The 23,236-nt window shown below is 46.8% G+C and overlaps 1 protein-coding gene and 1 non-coding gene across 4 annotated transcripts in view; both read right to left on the bottom strand.

The window, feature by feature from the left end:
- DGLUCY (D-glutamate cyclase) overlaps positions 1–23,236 on the bottom strand; it is a 164,218-nt gene that overhangs the window by 125,834 nt on the left and 15,148 nt on the right. The window lies entirely within an intron of this gene.
- LOC114679820 (U7 small nuclear RNA) lies at positions 7,163–7,223 on the bottom strand. Its single transcript, XR_003731914.1, has one exon. It is a non-coding gene; the product is annotated as a U7 small nuclear RNA (small nuclear RNA).

The following is a 23,236-nucleotide window of genomic DNA, read 5'->3' as shown; positions in this document are numbered from 1 at the left end:
ATTATAAACATTGGCAAACGCTACACACTAGGATTTTTTTTTTCTTTTTCTTCCAGAAAGCTGGTTGTTAAACACTTACTAAAACACCACTGGATACAAGTGACATCATACAAGGTAGGAAGAGTCAAATGAGTAATCAACATTTGGAGGAAGAGGCAAAATTAGCTGGGCGTGGTGGCGCACGCCTGTAATCCCAGCTACTAGGGAGGTTGAAGCAGGAGAATTGCTTGAACCCGGGAGGTGGAGGTTGCAGTGAGCCAGGATCACGCCACTGCACTCCAGCCTGGGCAAAAAGAGTGAAACTCTGTCTCAAAAAAAAGGGTTGGGGGGGGTCCTTGAATGCCAAGTAGAGAGAGATGGGGTGAAGGTGAGGGTGGGCAAGCTGTCTACAAGGCTGCCTTGTGGGGACTGTCTGTGTTGAATTATTTTTGGAGGGAAACATGAGGCTTAGCAAATAGCTTTATTGAGATGTAATTCTCAAACATACACAATTCACCTATTTAAAGGGTGTAACTCAATAATTTTTTGCGTATTCAGGAGCTTTGCAACCTCACCACAATTTTAAAACATGTTCTTTGTTTTTTTGTTTTTGTTTTTTGAGACAGTGTCTTGCTCTGTCACCCAAGCTGGAGTCCAGTGAGGCAATCACAGTTCACTGCAACCTCCACCTCCTGCCCTTAAGCAACCCTCTCACCTCAGCCTCCCAAGTAGCTGGGACCACAGGCACGTGCCATACCCAGCTAATTTTCATATTTTTTCGGTAGAGACAGGGTTTCACCATATTACCCAGGCTGGTCTTGAACTCTTGGACTCAAGCAATCCTCCTGCTTTGAACTCCTAAAGTGCTGGGATTACAGGTGTGAGCCACTGTCCCCAGCCTTAAACTTTTCATCACCCCAAAAGAAACTCCCAGACCTGTCAGCAGTCACTCCCCATTTACGACAATCTCTTTTTTTCCCCAGCCGAAGGCAACCACCAATCTATTTTCTGCTTCTATAGATTTAAGGCTTTTTTTTAAGCTGACACAGAAATCTGAAATTGTATGAGTTAATCTTGGAGAGTGTTTCATGGGCAGCACGCCCTGTGCCAACCCAGCAATTTCTCCAATTTTCCCAGTGCGAGCTCAGTAAAACTGCCTTCTGACCACAGCTGACTCACTCCCTCTCAGTAGGCCAACTTGTTCTCTCCCCTGGGAAGGATCAAGGGAGAAAAGTTCCTACAGGTGAGCTGAGTGGTCAGCCTCAGGCTGAAGGTACAAGCTGAAACCTTGGTAGGTGCAGAAGTCGGAGGAATAAGCTGGGGGGCGGGGGGCGGGCGGGGGGGCAGGGGAAGGTGCTCAGCTGAACATGGGCCTGAGTGCGAGTGTGGACCCAGATACTCTAAGGGCAGAGAAGCCTCTCTGGAGAACTGTGCTGTGGTCAGTCCCCAGGCACTTTCAAGAAAAGTCACAACCTGTATGGCTATACAAACTGCTCCATCCGTCACGGACTTGGCCCCAGGAGGAGTCACCAGTGAGACGGTCTCACTCCCCAATTTTCAATAATGCATCTCCCTACTGGTTCTTCCTTCCCACCCCTGGCCCCGAGATGGAGTCTCACTCTGTCGCCCAGGCTGCAGTGCAGTGGCACAATCTCGGCTCACTGCAACCTCCGCCTCCCAGCTTTAAGTGATTCTCCTGCCTCAGCCTCCCAAGTAGCTGGGATTACAGGTGTGCACCACCACACCTGGCTAATTTTTGTATTTTTAGTACAAACGGGGTTTTACTATGTTGGCCAGGCTGGTCTCGAACTCCTGACCTCAGATGACCTGCCTGTCTCAGCCTCCCAAAGTGCTGGGATTACAGGTGTGAGCCACCATGCCCAGCCTCCCTACTGGTTCAATTGGCCACTTGTGCAATATAAAGTGAGGGGATGACAAAGACCCCTACCTGTCTCAAAACATTTCTACTACCAAATACTAGCATCTGAAATCCTTGTCATTCCTTTGAGTTATACCATTATCCCCAGAGGCCATGGGTGAAATTGATGTAGGGGATTGGAAGGTGGTGGAAGGGCACCTGGCTCAGGGTCAGCAAGACTTTACCTTGGAAAGCAGGGGCTGGACTCTGCATGCGGTGGGACCCTGAAGATGTGAGCTTTGGATTGAGGCAGTGATGGTTCTAGGTGATAAAGATATAGAAGATGTGTTTTGGGGAAAGGTGGGCCCAGACAGAAAGCTGGGGAGGGAGGGATGGGCCAACGCAGTGGGCCACTGAAGAGGTGTATAAAGGAGAGCCGCCATTTTTTTCACCACGCTATTTGCAGTCTTCTTCCACTCCATCTTTCTCTCTTCCCAACCCACACTATAAATAATTGCAAGTCTTTGTTCTTTGCCTTAGGAATAGCTTCTCCAGCTGTTGCCACACATTTCTGAACTGAATAAAGCATCTCTTTTGAAATCCACAAAAGAAACAGATTGAACTATGGTGTATTCTTTTTAAGAGGCTTGACTCTACTAGGAAAAAAAAGCTCCCTTACCAAAGAAAGAACATGGAGTACATGTCATAGTCACTTGCCTTCACGTGTAATGAGGCAGTGACAAGCACCCTTAGTCTCCTTAGCCACTGGCCTTGTGGCAGGAAGAGAGCCAGGCAAGCACAGGGCACAGGCAGAGTGGCAGCCTCTGCCGATCCTGAGAACCAGCCTCCTCCTCCCTCCTGGTGCCCCTAGGAATCAGCATATCCCAACCATGACTCCTGGAAGCTCTTCAGGAACAGGTGGACTAATTTCTCAGCAATAGTCACTGTTTTTGTGATATAACAGAAAGCAGTTCTAGAAAGCAGGACCGCCAAGGAAGGACATCTGCTCTGTTGCTGCTGAGAAGAAAAGCAAGTGGGCACATGGTCTGCTTTCAGGGGCAAATGAACTGGGGGGCTGGGGGAATTTCTCATGGGTGCTGTCCCATGACCAGAGAAGATGGCTAGAGTTTTGTGTAGCTAGGAGAGATGACCAGCTGCTGGAGGGCAGCTGCTGCTTTAGATCACCCATGCCTGGACTCAGAGTGAGCAGGTTCCACTCATCAGTGTGTTGGATCCTTTTACAAAGTGGTATATCCTTTATATAGATGCCCACACAGGCTGATGACAGCCCTGTCTCATGAGATCATGGCTTGAGTTCTCACTCCAGGCCTGAAGACTTTTTTTTTTTTTTTTTTTTTTTTTGAGACGGAGTCTCGCTCTGTCTCCCAGGCTGGAGTGCAGTGGCCGGATCTCAGCTCACTGCAAGCTCCGCCTCCCGGGTTCCCGCCATTCTCCTGCCTCAGCCTCCCAAGTAGCTGGGACTACAGGCGCACGCCACCTCACCCGGCTAGTTTTTTGTCTTTTTTGGTAGAAACGGGGTTTCACCGTGTTAGCCAGGATGGTCTCGATCTCCTGACCTCGTGATCCACCTGTCTCGGCCTCCCAAAGTGCTGGGATTACAGGCTTGAGCCACCGCGCCCGGCCTTTTTTTTTTTTTTTTGAGACGGAGTTTTGCTCTTGTCGCCCAGGCTGCAACAGCGAGATCTCGGCTCACTGCAACCTTCGCTTCCTGGGTTCAAGTGATTATTCTGCCTCAGCCTCCTGAGTAGCTGGGATTACAGGTGCCCATCACCACACCCAGCTAATTTCTGTATTTTTAATAGAGACGGGGTTTCACCATGTTGGCCAGACTCATCTCGAACTCCTGACCTCAGCCTCCCAAAGTGCTGGGATTACAGGAGTGAGCCACTGTACCCAGCCCAGGCCTGAAGACATTCTGAAGCACTCCCACCTGTGTCTCCCAGCTTCTGTCTGCATGGTCACCCCTGCCTCTGGGATCCTGTTTCCACATGGGCTGTAGTTGCTCTTTTTTTATTTTTATTTTTTGAGATGGAGTCTTGCTCTGTTGCCCAGGCTAGAGTGCAGTGGTGTGATCTTGGCTCACTGCAACCTCCACCTCCCGGGTTCAAGTGATTCTCCTGCCTCAGCCTCCTGAGTAGCTGGGATTATAGGCACCTGCCACCACGCCCAGCTAATTTTTGTATTTTTAGTAGAGACGGGGTTTCACCATATTGGCCAGGCTGGTCTTGAACTCCTGACCTCACGATCCACCCACCTTGGCCTCTCAATTGCTGAGATTACAGGTGTGAGCCACCGCGCCCAGCCTGTAGTTGCTCTTTTTGACTTTTGTTGTAAATTGTGGTAAAATGCACATAACATAAAATGTACTCGTTTTCAAGTGTATAATTTAGTGGTATTAAGTATCTGCATAGTGTTGTGCAACTATCAGCACCATCTAGTTCCAGAACTTTCCATCACCCCACATGGAAACCCTACACACCTGTTAAGCAGTCACTTCTAGTTCCCCAGACCCAGTCCCTGCAACCACTGATCTGCCTCCTCCCTCTATGGCTTCACCTGTTTGCAACATTTCATGTAAATGGAACCATACAAGATGTGGCCTTTTGTGACTGGCTTCTTTCACTCAGCATAATGGTTTTCTGTTGGTTTTTTTGTTGCTCTGTCACCCAGCCTGGAGTGCAATGGCTCGATCTCAGCCTACTGTAACCTCTGCCTCCTGGGTTCAAGCAATCCTCATGCCTCAGCCTCCCAAGAAGCTAGGATTATAGGCATGTACCGCCACAACTGGCTCATTTTTGTATTTTTAGTAGAGATAGGGTTTTGTCATGTTGGCCAGGCTGGTCTCAAACTCCTGGTCTCAAGCAATCCACCCACCTTCACCTCAAGCAATCTACCCACTTTGGCTTCCCAAAGCATTGGGATTACAGGCATGAACATCATGCCCAGCTAGCATAATGTTTTGAGGTTCATTCCTATTGTAGCATGGATCAGTCCTCAATTCCTTTTTATAGCTAGATAATATTCCATTTCATGGATCTACCACATTTCGTTTTTCTGCTGGTGCTGTTTTGTACCTCATCTATCCAAATATAAAACTTGGCCCTTTCCATTTCCACAATGACCCCTGCTCACAGTTTCCTCATGGGGATAATGATACTTCATCGTTATCCTGTAAGGGTTACGTAATACACAGCAGGTAAAGTGACAAAAGCACCTAGCAACTAGTGCTCAATAATATATTATTAATTATTATATCATCATTATAGTCATTATGCAATCATTATGATCATATAAATTCCTCTAACCTCTCGTTTTCTGTTGTATCTATTCATTTGTTTCACAAAATATCTTTTTTTTTTTTTGAGACTGAGTCTCACTCTATGGCCGAGGCTGGAGTGCAGTGGCGCGATCTTGGCTCACTGCAACCTTTGTCTCCCATATTCAAGTGAGTTTCCTGCCTCAGCCTCCAGAGTAGCTGGGACCACAGGTGCCCGCCACCATTGCCCGGCTAATTTTTGTATTTTTAGTAGGGAGGGTTTCACCATGTTGGTCAGGCGTGGTCTTGAACTCCTGACCTCAGGTGATCCACCCACCTCAGCCTCCCAAAATGCTGGGATGATTACAGGTGTGAGGCACTGCACTTGGCCCACAAAACGTCGTAAATGCAATCAGGGTTGGATAGCTGCAGAGAGATGTCTGGATTAGGTACTTGCAAGGATTGTGCTGAATTGCATACTCCTTTCGTTCTCAATCTCGGGCCATGAAGTCATGAGATCTCTATTATACCGTTATAGCAAGGAGTTCATGAACCACGTCTGCAGCAAGCATTTTCCAGTACTCAGTGGCTATCCTTTCTCTCTCACATATACGGGCACTACTGTTTCTCAAATGTGTGCCGTCTTTGTTGAGAATGAATAAAAGATAAGTTATATAAAAGCTTTTTATCATCATGTGTCTTCTCAATCTAACCAATACTCAAGATACCACTTTTCTCATGGGGAGATCCTCATATTTGAGAAGATTAGAAACCACTAGCATACAGCAACGCTACAAGAAACCAAAACAATTCAACTCAGTATGGAAATCAAATGATTAACAAGAGTTTATTGAACACCTACTACAAGTTTGGTACTATTCTAAGCACCACAGTGGGGGCGTGTGGATATGAATATGCAGAAGATAGTTTCTGTCCTGCACACTCAGTAGTTGGAAAGAGCAGCCATAGGCCAGTACAGTAGTCAAGAATGTGTCAGCACAAGATCAAGCGTTAAATTAGTCCTATGGCTAATGCATGAAATTAACATGGACTGAAGTCATTAGGAAAGGCTCCAAGGAAGAGTCTGGCTTGAAGAATAAGCACATTTTTAAAGGGGCAGGGAGCTCCAGGTAGCCAGAGATAGGAATGAGCAAGGAGTCTTAGAGTACAGATATTGGCCTGCCTGGAGTCAAGCGTTTGATTTGGAAGACATGGTCAATTTCCATGGGTAGGACATCAGAGGATAGAGCCCTAGAGGTGCAAGGATGATTGAGTGGCAGTCAAAAGCCACTGAGGTTTTAGAGCAGAGGAGGGTTGAAGGAAGGCCATGTCCCAAAACGCTCAGCCTGGCTGAGGCAGGAGAGTCTGTGTTCAGGGGACTTGGGTATGTTCATTCCCAGATACAGTCATTAAAGGGACTCCATAAGGGATGGAACAGGGGTCTCTGTACTCAGACCGATCTCTTACGACAGCACCTGGGTGTCTGCCCTCTATATCAACTATCTTCTGCCCCAGACATGCACATGTGAATTGTCCAGACAGACTATGGACCTTTGTCCAGTTGTCAGAACTTTTTGCATTATTTCCAGGTTCAGAAAAAGGCACATGCCCTCTGAGAATACACAAATGGACAGAGGTTTTTATTTTTATTTTATTTATTATTTATTTATTTATTTTTGTTGCCCAGGCTGGAGTGCAGTGGCACGATCCAGGCTCACTGCAACCTCTGCTGCCTAGGTTCAAGCGATTCTCCGGCTTCAGCCTCCCAAGTAGCTGGGATTACAGGCACCTGCCACCGCGCCTGGCTAATTTTTGTAGTTTTTAGTAGAGACGGGGTTTTGCCATGTTGCCCAAGCTCGTCTTGAACTCTGGAGCTCAAATGACCCACCTGCCTTGGCCTCTCAAAGTGCTGGGATTGATTATAGGCGTGAGCCACTGTGCCCAGCCAGAATTTTTTTTTGTGGGGGGAGGTAAAGGGGGGCTTTCCAGAAGAGGAATTTATGGAAAGGAATGTATTGTCTCGTCTTGTCTTACATTGTATTTTTATTTGGGGCTTTTCAGTAAAGACCAGAAACCTGCTAGACAAATTCTAAAAGAGTTGTAACACTGGTCGGGGAATTTGCCAAGCTAGCTTAATAGATATCTTCCTACCCTCAACACTCCTTAAAGCAATAGCCCTTCATGGGTAAAGTCCACGCTGACCACACCTTCCTCCCTCTCTCGCAGAGGGCAAAGGGTAGAAGACCAAGAGGCTGAGGTGTTTGGAGAAGCCAGGGAAATGGGTGGACTCGCCCTGCAGGATGCAGCTGCTGAGCTGCAGGATGCTCACCCCAAGTCACCCTGGAAGACGGAGCCATCCCCACCCTCCCTGTGCACATTTGCTGGGAGTCTGATAGGGACAGTGGAGAGGGAACAGCCAAGGCTCCACCAGATGTCTTAGGCATCTTCCTCAGTGTCTCCTTCTTCCCATCAGTCCTAGAGAACCTACCTGTGACCAAATAGGGTCAGAGGGGAGCTGGATCATGCACCCCATGGCTACCGGTGGACTTTCCTGAGATCAACAAGCTCCTGCCAGTGGCTCTTAGTTTGCTAACTAGGACAGAGCTCCCCCAGAGCCATGGCAGGAGGCAGAGCATCCCTGCCCTTCATAACCAAACGCTGCCCGACCCTCAGGAACTCCCTGTTGGTTTCAGCCCAGATGAGGAATGATGCTTATGGCCAAAGTCATGCAGGAGGCTGGGAGAAGGTTTTAAAAGCTCACAGAGGGGCCGGGCGCGGTGGCTCATGCCTGTAATCCCAGCACTTTGGGAGGCCAAGGTGGGTGGATCACGAGGTCGGGAGATCGAGACCATCCTGGCTAACACGGTGAAACTCTGTCTCTACTAAAAATACAAAAAATTAGCTGGGCGTGGTGGCGGGCGCCTGTAGTCCCAGCTACTCGGGAGGCTGAGGCAGGAGAATGGCGTGAACCCAGGAGGTGGAGGTTGCAGTGAGCCGAGATCGTGCCACTGCATTCTAGTCTGGGAGACACAGCGAGACTCCATCTCAAAAAAAAACAAAAACAAAAACAAAAAACAACTCACGGAGGATGTAGCTTGGGACACAGTGGCATCTATAACAAAAGAACAGAGCATATGGAGGCAATATCACTGTCATTCAACAGATACCCTCACCACTCCTTTTTCTGGCTGAGGTCCAGGGAGAGTAAGTGGTCCTCACTGAGATCCATGACTGGGATGGGAGCCAGTCTGTGGCTCATCTGTGGGCTTTCCCCATATGAACCTGATGTAATTTTGGAAGCAGTCTGGGACAAGGTGTTTTCCTCCCTATGGAGGTGCAATGAAAGTGTGCTCAGCCGGCGAGGAGAGAGGAATGGGTATTAGGGCACGTGTTTCTGCAGCCACCAGCCAGATACCTGCATAGTCAGATGTTTCCTCCTTCTTCAGGGCCCCGCTTGTGCACCTCAGTAGAGTTGGACAGACTGACTGTCCCATGATTGGATCAGTGAGTTGTAAGTAGGGTGCATAGAGGTTTTGGCTTGTCTGAGACCATTCCAGGTTACATCTGTTATCCCAGAGTAATTATTAGTAATGTCCCCTTTCATTCTTTTATTTTTTTAAATTTTATTTTTAATTTTTGTGGGCACATAGTGGATGACCCTTTTCATTGTTTTTTTTGTTTGTTTGTTTGTTTGTTTGTTTTTGAGACGGAGTCTTGCTCTGTCACCCAGGCTGCAGTGCAGTGGCACAATCTCGGCTGGCTGCAACCTCTGCCTCCAGGGTTCAAGTGATTCTCCTGCCTCAGCTTCCCAAGTAGCTGGGATTACAGGCATGCGCCACCATGCCTGGCTAACTTTTGTATTTTTAGTAGAGACGGGATTTCACATCTTGGCCAGGCTGGTCTCGAACTCCTGACCTCAGGTGATCCACTCGCCTCGGCCTCCCAAAGTGCTGGGATTACAGGTGTGAGCTACTGTGCTTGGCCACCCCTTTCATTCTTAAAATGTCTTAATTTTGACAATAAATTGCTTGGTCCCCTAGTTTATAAGGTGACAGATTTACATAAAGCACGCAAAGTCGCTTAAGCAAAGAGAGGGTTTTATTGCCAGAACTACAGGAAAGTCAGACATCATGAGAACCAGAGACTCCCCTGAGGGGTCCCCCACCATCTCTCCTGCTTCTTTCTCCCCTGTGGCTCTTGTTGCCTTTTCTCTCTGCACAGTTACCCTTTTCTTCCTGACAGCTGCCACCAGCTCCTGAGGTGGACATTTGGCAGTTTCCATCATCAGAAGAACCCTGACTTTCTCAGTTGCAAGTCCCCAAAAACACTCAGGAAGAAACTTACTGTCCCATGGTGGGCAGGAGGGCAAGATGGTTCCAGAACCTTGCAGCTGTCTAGGGAACCATGACGAGAATGGAGGAAGAGGCAGTTTTTAGGAGGGGCAACCGGTGCGGAATGGACAATTCCTTCAGTGTCTGGTACAATCAGCATCAAGTATTTATTGAGCGGGCCCTGTGGCATTGATCTAACCACTTGCTTGTCAAATGTGTACCAGAGCGAAGTAATATTTCCCATTAGTCTCCAGAGAGAGATGCCACTCATCCTGGGGACAGAGCTGGCCATGGAACAGAAGACAGAGGAACTTCCTTGCTTGGGAGGGCGAGGTCCCCGAGGAAAGATATTTGCTGCTTCCCAGAATACATGTGGCTTCAGGTTGGCAGCCCCCTGTCCCTGGGGGTGACTCTGGGTGTGTGCACGTGCCTGTGTTCACAGGATCTGAAATGGCTCAGGGCCAGTAGGCCAAGGCACTGGGAGCTGAGGTCATCATGGCCTGCAGCAACCCCTGCTTAGGGGGACCCTATGGAAAAGGGTCCTCTTCTCCCCTCTCTCCCTGACCACAACCCCCATCTCTGTCCTAGAAGCACTTTCTTCCTTGGACAAGCTCTGCCCCAGGCTCTGAGGTCTCACCAGAGGCACCGCTGACAGCAACAGCAATAACAGCAGCAGAGAACAAGACACTGACGGGGACTCATCTGCTTCTCTGATTTTTTTTCTCTCTAATAGGCAGAAGCTCTAGGACTGTCCTAGTGACTGAGTAGAACCCTGTGGTTGTGGAACTTAACATGGAAGACTGACGTGCTCCAAGAAGGAAAGAAAAGTATTCTTATAATAGTGGGGTGGAAGCTCCGAATCACATTCAAACTGTATTATGTAACCTGCAGGATTTACAGGTGAAGCAAAACATGATGCTCTATATCATTATCTATTTCCCTTTTCACATATCTTTTACTGTAAATTCCTTGAGGTCAGGGTCACTGTTTTCTAATTCCTTGGAGTTCCAAAACTGGACAAAGCACTTTGCACATATACTGACTTCTCTATATTTACTTGCAATTTCCAATGGGGTCCGCTTCTCCCTGGCTCCCAGCTCACCTTCTCTGCCTGGAACATCTTCCTCTGACCCTTTGCCTGCCCAGCTCCTCCTCCTCCTTGCAGACTCCCCTCAGCTTTCACCTCCCCAAGATGCCTCCTCTGACCCCCGGCTGGGTTAGAGGCTCTATCCCTGGGCTGTCTCATTGTAGCTGGCTATAGGTCTGTCTTCCCCAGGTTAGAAAAGCATTTCTTGTTCCCTGGTGCTGTAAAGAAATAGCACTTGAACATAAATTTAATTTCCTTAGCAAGGCCATTTTTACTTTCTGCAGAAAGGGTACACTCGCCAGCAGTTTTGTCACGAGAGTACACTGAACAAAAGAGACAGGGTCATTTATAACCTGACACACCCACCCTACTGCTGTGTCCAGTTTCCATTGGCTGGAATGGGATCGCACATTCTGTGTTTGTCCCGAATGGCTGGCAACGTAGAACCTTTTAAAAGAGGCAAAGGCAGAGGAGAACAAAGGAAGGAGGAAGTAACTTGTGAAAAGCTGAGAAAGGTAAAAACACCTTCAAATAAGGAAGAGGAACGGGCTATGACCTGATGCTTGCTTGGACCAGTATAAGCATGCTAGGGCAACTATTTCAGCTAAATTGTGGGAGCTAAGAACATAAAGTACATTGATTTCTTTATTACGGATAGCAGATACTTAAGAATGTTAGCACAGGTCTTTGAATACATTTTGCTTCTAAGAGAAGTTACTATTTATTCCTAATTAGATGAAAGTCTTTGAAGAGGAACCTCTACTTTACTTTATATACCCATCAGACAGGGGGCTTCTGAAGGGCAATACAATTCCTGGCACGCAATAGGTGATCAATAAATATTTTTTGAATGGATAAAGATGATTTTGTAAGCAGTGCCTGATTCGATTCTAGGCACAGAGAAGATTAAGACATTGGTTGAGTCCTTTGAACTTTTGGGGGGCTCGACTTTTTTAGTCTGTAGAGACCAGGGAACAAGACTAGCTGACATCAATCTTGTGGCAAACTTCTAGACTCTGTTCACCTCTGACTTTCAAAGGTGGGTCCCATGAACTGCAGCCACCTGCAGATGCAGCCCTGATTTGGACCCTGGGGTCAGTCTTGTCCTTGTCCTGGGGGAATTTAGGGAAGTCTATAGCCTGGGCAACATGGTGAAACCCCATCTCTACCAAAAATACAAAAAATTAGCCAGGTGTGGTGGTGCGCACCTGTGGTTTCAGCTACTTGGGAGGTTGAGGCAGGAGAATGGCTTGAGCCTGGGAGGTGGAGGTTGCAGTGAGCTGAGATCGAGCCACTGCACTCTAGCCTGGGTGACAGAGTGAAATCCTGTCTCAAAATTAATTAACTAATTAAATTAAAAAATAAAACATAAAAAAGTGTTTATTGAGTGTCCAGCCCTCGAAGCTCACCTGATCTGATAGGGGATCTGAACAGGTATAAAATACAGTCAGCCCTCTATATCTGTGGGTTCCACCCCTGTGGATTCAACCAACTATGGAGCAAAATTATTTAGAAAAAAATGAAAGGTTGTGTCTGTACTGAACATGTACAGGCTTTTTTTCTTGTCATTATCCCCTAAACGATACAGTGTTACAATGGTCTATATAGCATTTACATTGTATTCGATACTATAAGTAATCTAGAAATGACTTACAGTATGGGGGGGGGGGATGTGCACAGGTCACATACAAATACCACACCATATTTTGTAAGGCAGCAGTCCCCAATTTTTTGGCACCAAGGACTAGTTTCATGGAAGACAATTTTTCCACAGACCAGGCAGGGGGTTGGGGATGGTTTGGGGACAATTGAAGTGCACTACATTTATTGTGCACTTCATTTCTATTATTATCACATTGAAATATATAATGAAATCATGACACTCACCATAATGTAGAATCAGTGGGAGCCCTGAGCTTGTTTTCCTGCAACTAGACAGTTACATCTGGCGGTGATGGGAGAAATTGACAGATCATCAGGCATTAGATTCTCATAAGGAGCACAAAACCTAGATCCCTCATGTGCACAGTTCACAATAGGGTTCATGCTCCCCTGAGAATCTAATGCCACCACTGGGGCTGACAGGAGGCGAACCTCCAGCGATGGGGAGTGACCGTAAACACAGATTGCTTGCTGCTCACCTCCCATTGTGCGGCTCAGTTCCTAACAGGCCACAAACTGGTACCAGTACCAGTACATGGCCTAGGAGTTGGGAACCCCTGCTATGAGGGACTTGAGCAGGGCTGGGCGCAGTGGCTCATGCCTGTAATCCCAGCACTTTGGGAGGCCAAGTAAGGTGGATCACCTGAGGTCAGGAGTTCGACACCAGCCTGGGCAACATGGTGAAGCCCTATCTCTACTAAAAATACAAAATTAGCCAGGCGTGGTGGTGCATGCCTGTGATCCCAGCTACCTGGGAGGCTGAGGTAGGAGAATCGCTTGAACCCAGGAGGTGGAGGTTGCAGAGAGCTGACATCTGGCCACTGCACTCCAGCCTGGGGAATAGAGTGAGACTCCGTCACATGCACACTCAAAACAAACAAACAAACAAACAAACAAACACCAAAGGGACTTGAGCATTCATGGATTTTGGTATCTGCAAGGGGTCCTGGCACCAATCTTCCAGAGATACTGAGGGACAACTGTACTGACTCATGAGAGCTATGGACACAGTGCTAAGGGACCTAGGGGAGGGGAAAAAGATGTGGGGGGTATGGAGAAAGTGGCACAGCCCAGGAGGGGCCTTTGAGTTGGCCCTTGAAGAGAGCAGGAATTTCCCAGGCGGAGGTCAGGAGGGAGGACCCACATGGGCAAAGGCACTAAGGGGTGAGGTTTACTTTAGTGGAGAGAGCAATCAACAGCTCTCTTAACTACTTTTTTTTTTTTTTTTTGAGACAGGGTTTTGCTCTGTCACCCAGGCTAGAGTGCAGTGGTACGAACATGGCTCACTGAAGCCTCAACCTCCTGGGTTCAAGCAATCCTCCCACTTCAGCCTCCGGAGTAGCAGGAACCACAGATGCACACCACAATGCTAGGCTAATTTTAAACATTTTTGTAGAGATGGGGTCTTGCCCTGTTGCTCAGGCTGGTCTTGAATTCCTGGACTCAGGCTATACTCCTGTTTTGCCCTTCCAAAGTGCTGGGATTACAGGCATAAGCCACCACGCCCAGTTTCTCTTAACTTTGAAAAATCACACCACCACCACCCTCCCTTGATAAACACAAATTCTCAGGCTCTACTTTAACAATTTTGACACACAAAAATAAACATTGTGCGTATAAAACAAAAGTGCAGGCAGGAGAAGGCATTGCTTTGCTTCCAATCTGCACATCCGTACACCCACTTCAAGTACAATGTATCTCCCCAGGGGTGCCTCTCTCCTCCTCCATAATGGAAATCAGTCCACTGGTTGGAGTGGAGCAGACCAAAGCTAAGAATTACAGAGAGGAAAGCACCCTGGTGAGATTCAGGAGGAACATTTGGTAACAGGGTGGGCTAGAGATTGGTGCGGACTGAGCAGTTACCACCATCGTAATTGCCTTAGAGCTTGAACATTAGTGCTAGGAGGTGGGAGGGATGGAGAAGAAGAGATGCATAAGAGACAGATGGGCTGGGCATGGTGGCTCATCCCTGTAATCCCAGCACTTCGGGAGGCCAAGGCGGGTGGGTCACTTGAGGTCAGGAGTTCAAGACCAGCCTGACTAACATGGTGAAACCCCATTTCTACCAAAAATATAAAAAATTAGCCAGGCATGGTGGTGGGCGCCTGTAATTCCAGCTACTTAGGAGGCTGAGGCACGAGAATCTCTTGAATCCAGGAGGCAGGGGTTGTAGTGAGCTGAGATCAGGCCACTGCACTCCAGCCTGGGTGACAGAGCAAGACTCTATCGCAAAAAAAGAAGAAAAAAAAAAAGAGAGAGAGAAAGACAGATGATGGTGGAGAGAACTGCTAATGCTTGGAATGGAATAGATGGGGGGCTCAGGTCTTGGCCAGGAGCTCAAGTCTTGGCCCAGGCAGCACCCCTCATTCATTCAACAACATGTATTGCCAGCCCTACTGTGTGCCAGAGACTATGCTAAGCACTGAGGACACAGCACGAACAGGACAGGGAAACTCCCTGAAGGAGGAAGACCACCAGCAGCAAAGAAGAAAATACATAGATGAAAAAGATCATTTAATGGAGATGAGATGGAGAGTAATAGCGGTGGGGTGGATAGAGGGAAGCTACATTAGACTGGGGGCCATGGAAGTGACTTCAGGAAGTGACAGCTGAGCTAAACCCTGAATGATGCTTTAACAATGAGCCATGGAAGATCTGGAGGCCTCAAGGTGGAAACACGTATTTCTGACACATTATTAAAAAAACAATAGAAAAACATTGTTGGCATCTCTGTTCTCAAGTTGACACAAAAGCAACAAATGTCTGCATCCCCTAGGAAGGAACTTCAAGGAATGTATTCTCTTGCTGCTTCTTCTCTTGCTTGCTGACAGTAGGACATCTGGGTCAGGCCTGGAGACTCACTCTTTTATGGATCGTTTTCTCTTTGTTCTTTTTTTTTGAGATGGAATCTCTCTCTGTCGCCCAGCCTGGAGTGGAGTGGTATGATCTTGGCTCACTGCAAACCCGGCCTCCCAGGTTCCAGCAATTCTCTCACCTCAGCCTCCCAAGTAGCTGGGATTACAGGCACGCACCACCATGCTAATTTTTGCATTTTTAGTAGAAACGGTGTTTCACCATGTTGGCCAGGCTGGTCTCGAACTTCGACCTCAGGTGATCCACCCGCCTTGGCTTCCCAAAGTGCTGAGATTATAGACGTGAGCCACTGTGACCAGCCTTCTCTCTTTGTTCTTTAAGTGGGAGGCAGACCACTACCTCCGATGTGGTGGAAATATAAGTGTGCTAAGGGCAGGCACAAATGTGGCTCTTTTCCCTGCACTGTTCCCAACATGTAGACGTAGGGTTGAAAGTTGGGGCAGGACGGCCGGGCGCGGTGGCTCAAGCCTGTAATCCCAGCACTTTGGGAGGCCGAGACGGGTGGATCACGAGGTCAGGAGATCGAGACCATCCTGGTGAACACAGTGAAACCCCGTCTCTACTAAAACTACAAAAAACTAGCCGGGCGAGGTGGCGGGCGCCTGTAGTCCCAGCTACTCGGGAGGCTGAGGCAGGAGAATGGCGTGAACCCGGGAGGCGGAGCTTGCAGTGAGCTGAGATCAGGCCACTGCACTCCAGCCTGGGCGACAGAGCGAGACTCCGTCTCAAAAAAAAAAAGAAAAAAAAAAGAAAAAAGAAAGTTGGGGCAGGGCATGAATGCCTGTAGATCTTTCTGAGATGCAAACTCTGATGGGCATGATGGCTCATGCCTGTAATCTCAGCCTTTTTGGAGGCCAAGGCAGGAGGATCACTTCAGCTCAGGAGTTTGAGACTCGCCTGGGCAACAGAGTGAGACTCCCATGGCTACCAAAAAAATTTTACAAATCAACCAAACATAGTGGTGCATGTGTGTAATCCCAGCTACTCGGGAGGCTGAGGCAGGAGGATTGCTTGAGCCCAGGAGGTCGAGGCTGCAGTGAGTTGTGATCATACCACTGCACTCCAACTTGGGTGACAGAGCAAGGCCTTGTCTCAAAAAACAAATCAAAACAAGATGTGCAACCTACATGTCTAACACATTCACCAAAGGCCTGTGATAATGAAACTGATACCACCAGGAACTTCATGAGGATCCTTTGGCCTGCCTTTAATCAGCTTCCAACACTGACAGGAAGAGGCTTGCAATTAATGGTCATCGTCAAACTTCTAACAGCTGGCTTCAACCTTACAGAACATGATAAGGATTGGGAAATGTCCAATTATAGGAATCACCACTTCTGTAAGTTGACAGCAAGCCATGTGCTCGTAAGAATTGCTGCTATTCCTGGTATCGAGGTGGACTTTGTTCTCAACAATGTTCCTGAAGTAATCACAATAATAAGCTTCACGTGGCTGTTTCTGATAAGGCCTCCAAACACAAGCCCAAGAGCAACGAAGTAAAAGCGAAGACATTTGGTTAACATGGTGGTCAGAACATCAGACTGGCTACGCTTGGGTCAGGTACCTCTTTCATGGGAAGAGGGGGGTGTGTCTCACTTTTTATCTTGGAATTCCTCCCATATAAGAAAGGGTGTTGCATGCAGTCAAACTGACAAATACCTTCTACATGCTCTATCACAATTTCCTTCTTCTCTGCTTTTCCAAATGTTACCCAGCTACAGCAGGCTGAATAATATGCCCCTGCCTCCAACTCCAAAAGATGTCCACATCCTAATCCCCAGAGCGTGTGAATATGTTACTTTACATGATGAAGTTGACGACCTTGAGGTGGCTTTATTATCTTGTATTTTCTGGGTGGGCCCAATGTAATCATGAAGGTCCTTATGAGGGGGATGACAGGAGGGTCAAAGAGGAGAGAGGAGATGTGACGACAGAAACAGAGGCTGGAGAGGCCAGGCGTGGTGGCGCGCACCTGTGATCCCAGCTACTCCGGAGGCCAAGGCAGGAGAATTGCTTGAACATGGGAGGTGGAGGTTGCATGGGCTGAGACGGTGCCACTGCACTCCAGCCTGGGTGATGGAGTGAGACTCTGTCTCAAAAAAATAATAAATAAATAAATAAAATAAAATAAAAATAAAGAAACAGGCTAGGGAGATGGCCTTTGAAGACAGAGGAAGGAGCCACAAGGCAAGGAGTGCAGACAGCCTTCGGAATCTGAAAAGGGCAAGGCAACAGTCATGCCTAGAGCCTCCAAAAAGGAACACAGCCCTGCCGATGCCCGGATCTTAGCCCATAAGACCCATTTTGGACTTCTGACTTCCAGAACTGTAAGACAATAAATGTGTATTGTCTTAAGCCACTTGTAGTAATTTATTTGCAACAGCAGTAGGAAAATAATATACCTGCTAAAATATCACCCTTTGGAAAGATCATGCTGGCCCTGGCCTACGGCCGTCAAGGTTTGTTCTCATGTATAAATCCCTATTACTTATGATGAAGTCATTTGAGATTTAGTACCGTATTGCTGTGGGATGTGCCTCCTGTTTTTTCTTTAACATTTCTCTCAGCTTAGTTAACATGGCACTTGTATTTGTTTATGTAGCACACAGAACAGGGCTTACCCATTATTATTCTCTTAATACATGCTTTTGGTTTTGGGTCTTTTTTTTTTTTTTGAGACGGAGCCTTGCTCTTTTCCCCAGGCTGGAGTGGAGTGGCGCGATCTTGGCTCACCACAACTTCCACCTCATGGGTTCAAGCAATTCTCTGCCTCAGCCTCCCAAGTAGCTGGGATTACAGGTGCCCACCACCACGCCAGACAAATTTTTGTATTTTTAGTAGAGACGGGGTTTCGTCATGTTGGCCAGGTGGTCTCGAACTCCTGACCTCAGGTGACCACCCACCTCGGCCTCCCAAAGTGCTGGGATTACAGGTGTGAGCCACCGTGCCCAGCCAATACATGCTTTTGAATAAATGAATGAAATGGAATTCTTTTTCTAGACTTCTTTGTTTTTTCTCAAAGGACTGGATGTTGCACAATGCACACAAAAGTCACTCATATTTGTTGAAGATTTTTCTAAAGTCTAAAGCACTCTTACTAGGACTCCACTTTTGCCCTGGTTTCACATGGATAGTTGAAGCTCTCTTACAACACGAGTTTGGGATGGTTGGTTAAAATGGGAAAGCATTAAAAATTATATGTTCTCTGGCTGGGAGTGGTGGCTCACGCCTATAATCCCAGCACTTTGGGAGGCCAAGGAGAGTGGACCGTGAGATCAGGAGTTCGAGACCAGCCTGACCAACATGGTGAAACCCCGTCTCTTCTAAAAATACAAAAATTAGCCGGGCGTGGTGGTGGGCGCCTGTAATCCCAGCTACTCAAGAGGCTGAGGAAGGAGAATCGCTTGAACCTGGGAGGTGGAGGTTGCAGTGAGCTGAGATCACGCCATTGCACTCCAGTCTGGCAACAGAGCGAGACTCCACCTCAAAAAAAAAGAAAAAAGAAATGGTGTGAGTTTCCGCAAAAAGTTAAACATAGACTTACTGTATGATTTGGCAATCCTACTTCTAGGTGTATATCCACAAGAATTGAAAGCAGAGACTCAAACAGATACTTGTACACCAGCGTTCATCACAACAGTATTCACAACAGTCAAAAGGTAGAAACAATCACAATGTCCATCCACAGATGAATAGACGAGCAGAATGTATGGTATATACACAAAATCAAATATTATTCAGCCATAAAAAGGAATGAAAATTTGATATATGCTACAACATGGATGAACCTAGAAAACATGATGCTAAGTGAAATAAGTCAGACACAGAAAGCAGAATATTATATGATTTCACTTCTATGAAGTCCCTGTAATAGGCAAATTCATAGGGACAGAAAGTGGAATACAGGTTACCTGGGGGAAGGGAAAAATGGGGCTGTTATTGTTTAATGGGTCCAGATGGAATGTTTTGGGTGTAGATAGGGTGATAGTGATACAACATTGTGAATGTATTTAATGCTACTGAATAGTACATTTGCATATGGCTAAAATGATATATATCATGTTATATATATTTACCGTAATTTTTTAACAGCCGTAAAAGCATTCAAACCTTTTCTTTCTGAATCTATTCTAATACAATAGTTTGACACATGAGCCATTTTTCTTTTTGCATAAAGCTCTTCATCACAGTGTTGTTTATAACCATAAAATATTCTAAAGAACTTAAAAGTCTGTTAGTAGGTGATTTGTTAGGAAATTAGTGTAATCCAAGTTATGGACTATCAGGCAGTCATTAGAAATCATGTTTACGTTCGTGACCAACCTCACCAATATGGCAAAACACTCTCACTACTAAAAATACAAAAACTAGCCAGGCGTGGTGCTGGGTGCCTGTAGTCCCAGCTACTTGGGAGGCTGAGGCAGGAGAACTGCTTGAACCTGGGAGGTGGAGGTTGCAGTGAGCGAGATTGCACCACTGCACTTCGGACTGGTGACAGAGCGAGACTCTGCCTTAAAAAAAAAAAAAAAAAGAAAAAAGAAAAGAAAGAAATCATGTTTATGAATATATTTTACTGATGTAGGGAAATGTTGATAATATCATGTTAAGCCAAAAAGGGCAGGGTACAATATTGTGCTTGGAATGATTCCCAAGTGTTAAAAAGTTTTAAAAAACACAAAATAAGGCTGGGCATGGTGGCTCACACCAGTAATCCCTGCACTTTGGGAGGCCAAGGCAGGTAGATCACTTGAGGTCACGAGTTTGAGATCAACCTGGCCAATGTGGTGAAACACCATCTCTACTAAAAATACAAAAATTAGCCGGCCATGGTGGCAGGTGCCTGTAGTTGCAGCTACTTGGGAGGCTGAGGCAGGAGAATCACTTGAATCCGGGAGGCGGAAGTTGCAGTGAGCCGAGATCGTGCCACTGCACTCAAGCCTGGGTGACCGAGTGAGACTCTGTCTCTAAATAAATAAATATTAAAAATAAATAGACACAAAATAGAAACATTGGAAGAAAATATTCCAATGTATTATCAGAGGTTGTCCCTGGACAGTTAAAGATTACTTTGCTCCATTTCTTAGTTTCCTGACTCTCCAGCATTCTTCAGAGAAAATGAATTTCTTTGAAGACCAAAAACCAAAACCCCAAAACTTCAATGTGGCACAGTTCTTGCTTACTTGGGGCTACCACATCCTCTAGGGTACAAGACTATGCTCTTTTCTAACAACTGTTACTTTAATCTTAGTTGTTGAGGTCACACTAGTGTTTTCAAAATGAGGCACATGCCGGTTCACAGAAAGACAGTGAATGAAGGCATGGGGGGATAGAGGGAGCAAAGAACTCAAAGGAGACCCCCTGCAGGGGGAAATTCTTCCGCACTGCAACATCCCCATCAAATAGTAGCTTCTAAAACCACAAGTTTTCATTTTCAGGATAAAGGCAGACAACCAAGTTCCTTGAAAGTAAATGTAGGCCAAGGTTATTAAATCCAGTTTTTGAGGGAAACTCAATCTAATTACTCATTAGCATACCATTCAAAGTAGTTTTTATTAACACTGATTCATACTGCCTTTTAAAAGTAATGGAAACAGTTCAAGATCAGCCTAGCCAACATGGTGAAACCCCGTCTCCACTAAAAATACAAAAATTAGCCGGGCGTGGTGGTGGGCGTCTGTAATTTCAGCTACTCGGGAGGCTGAGGCAGGAGAATCACTTGAACCCGGGAAGCGGAGGTTGCAGTGGGCTGAGATTGAGCCCCTGCACTCCAGCCTGGGCTTGAGCAGCTGTCTCAAAAAAATAAAAAACAAAAAATAAAAAACAAAAACAAAATAGCTTAGTATTTTAAGGCCTGTTGATGTTTATCGCACCAGTAAGACACTACAAGCAGAGTCTGTTTGTGGGGATAGTTTGCTATGAAAAGAAAGTTATTTTAGTTAGTTAATATGATTGGAACTTCCCTTCCTCCCTTCCTCCCTCCCTCCCTTCCTTCTTTCCTCTTTTTCTTTCTTCTTTCTCTCTCTCCTTTCTTCTTTCCTTTCTCCTTCCCTTCCTCTCTTTCTTTTCCTTTCTTTCTCATTTTCCCCCTTCCCCTTCCCTTCCCTTCTTTCTTTCTTTGTCTTTCTCTCTCTTTCTCTTTCTTTCTTTTTTGAGGCCCTGTCACCCAGGTTGGAGTGCAGTGGCGAGATCTCGGCTCACTGCAACCTTCGCCTCTCGGGTTCAAGTGATTCTCCTGCCTAAGCCTTCCAAGTAGCTGGGACTACAGGCATGTGCCACCACACCCAGCTAATTTTTGTATTTTTAGTAGAGATGGGGTTTCACCATGTTGGCCAAGATGGTCTTGATCTATTGACCTTGTGATCCTCCCACCTCGACCTCACAAAGTGCTAGGATTATAGGTGTGAGCCACTGTGCCCAGCCTCTTTTTGTTTTTTCTTTTTCCTTCCTTCCTTCCTTCCTTCCTTCCTTCCTTCCTTCCTTCCTTCCTTCCTTCCTTCCTTCCTTCCTTCCTTCCTTCCTTCCTTCCCTCCCTTCCTCCCTCCATCCTTCCCTCCCTCCCTTCCTTCTCCCTTTCTTTTTTTTCTCTGCCTCTCTCCCTCCCTCCTTCCTTCCTTCCTCCCTTTCTTCCTTCTTCTCTTTCTGCTTCTCTCTCTCTCTCTCTCTCTCTCCCCCCACACCTCCCCCTCCTTGCTTGCTTGTCTTGCTCTGACACTCAGTCTGCAGTGGCATGATCATGGCTCACTGCGACCTCTACCTCCTTGGCTCAAGTGATCCTCACCTCAGCCTCCTGAATAGCTGGGACCACAGGCACACACCACTACACCTGGCTAATTTTGTTCATTTTTTTGTAGAGACAGGCTCTCATGATGTTGCTCAGGTTGATATTACTCCTGGGCTCAAGCGATCCTTCCACCTTGGCCTCCCAAAGGCCTGGGATTATAAGCATGAGCAACTGTGCCAGCCTATTGGAACTTTCTGAAACAAAAATCTGATCATGGCACTGTCCTGTGTTCAGGCTGTTAGTACTTCCCACTCCTGCGGAGTCATGCGGGCACCATGACCCGGAACACAGGACACCATGATCTGGCCCGTGACTCCCTCCCTCACGCAGCCTCATTGCTCTGGGGTTCTGGGAATTTGCAGTCCCCAGCACTCCTGGGATGGCATCTTGCTTTTTTGTTTTTGCTCTCACTGCCCCCTCTGCCTGGAATCCTGGATTCCTACTCCATCCCTCACCCACGCCCACTCATCTTTCAATCCTGATGCAAGTATCACCACCCCTGTGGAGCTTCCCAGATCCTCCCTTCCCAGTAGCTTTGAGCACTTGCCCTTTTCCACCTCCACCGGGTCCTAAACGGGTTCCTATTGGAACACTCAAGACACTATTGCACACACCGTGGCCCTTCCTGTCTGTGGCTTCTACATCTGCAGACTCAACCAACCTCGGATGGAAAAGATTCAGGAAGGAAAAAACAATAAAAAATACAAATAAAAAACCCATACAGTATAACAACTGCTTACCTAGCATTTACACTGCATTAGGTATTATAAGTAGCCTAGAGATTAGAGATTATAAAGTACATGAGAGGATGTGCACAGGTTACATGCAAATACTACATTTTATACATAGTGTAAAACGAGCATCTACAGATGCTATGAACTTGAGTATCCACGGATGTTAGTATCCTTGGGGATCCTGGAATTAATCCCCCACAGATACTGAGAGAGACTGTACTTGTTTATATGTCTGTCTCCTCTTACCCAGCTATGAGCTTCTGAAAGGCAGGCACTGTTTTCCATCTTTTTTTTTTTTTTTTTTTTTTTTTTTTGAGACGAGCCTCACTCGGTCACCCAGGCTGGAGTGCAGTGGGGCAATCTCAGCTCACTGCAGCCTCCACCTCCCAGGTTCAAGCAATTCTCTTGCCTCAGTCTCCCAAGTAGCTGGGATTACAGGGGCCCACCACCACGCCCAGCTAATTTTTATATTTGTAGTAGAGATGGGGTTTCATCATGTTGGCCTGGCTGGTCTCAAACTCCCAACCTCAGGTTATCTGCCCACCTGGGCCTCCCAAAGTGTTGGGATTACAGGCGTAAGCCATCGCACCTGGCCTGTTATCCATCTTTATAACCTCTGTAGCACTGGCACACAGAAAGGGTCCAGTAAAGAT

The sequence above is a fragment of the Macaca mulatta genome, chromosome 7 (genome assembly GCF_049350105.2).
Source record: "Macaca mulatta isolate MMU2019108-1 chromosome 7, T2T-MMU8v2.0, whole genome shotgun sequence".
Classification (NCBI taxonomy): Eukaryota; Metazoa; Chordata; class Mammalia; order Primates; family Cercopithecidae; genus Macaca; species Macaca mulatta.
Note: the sequence above shows the minus strand (reverse complement) of the source record. Positions and strands in the feature narration are given on the sequence as shown.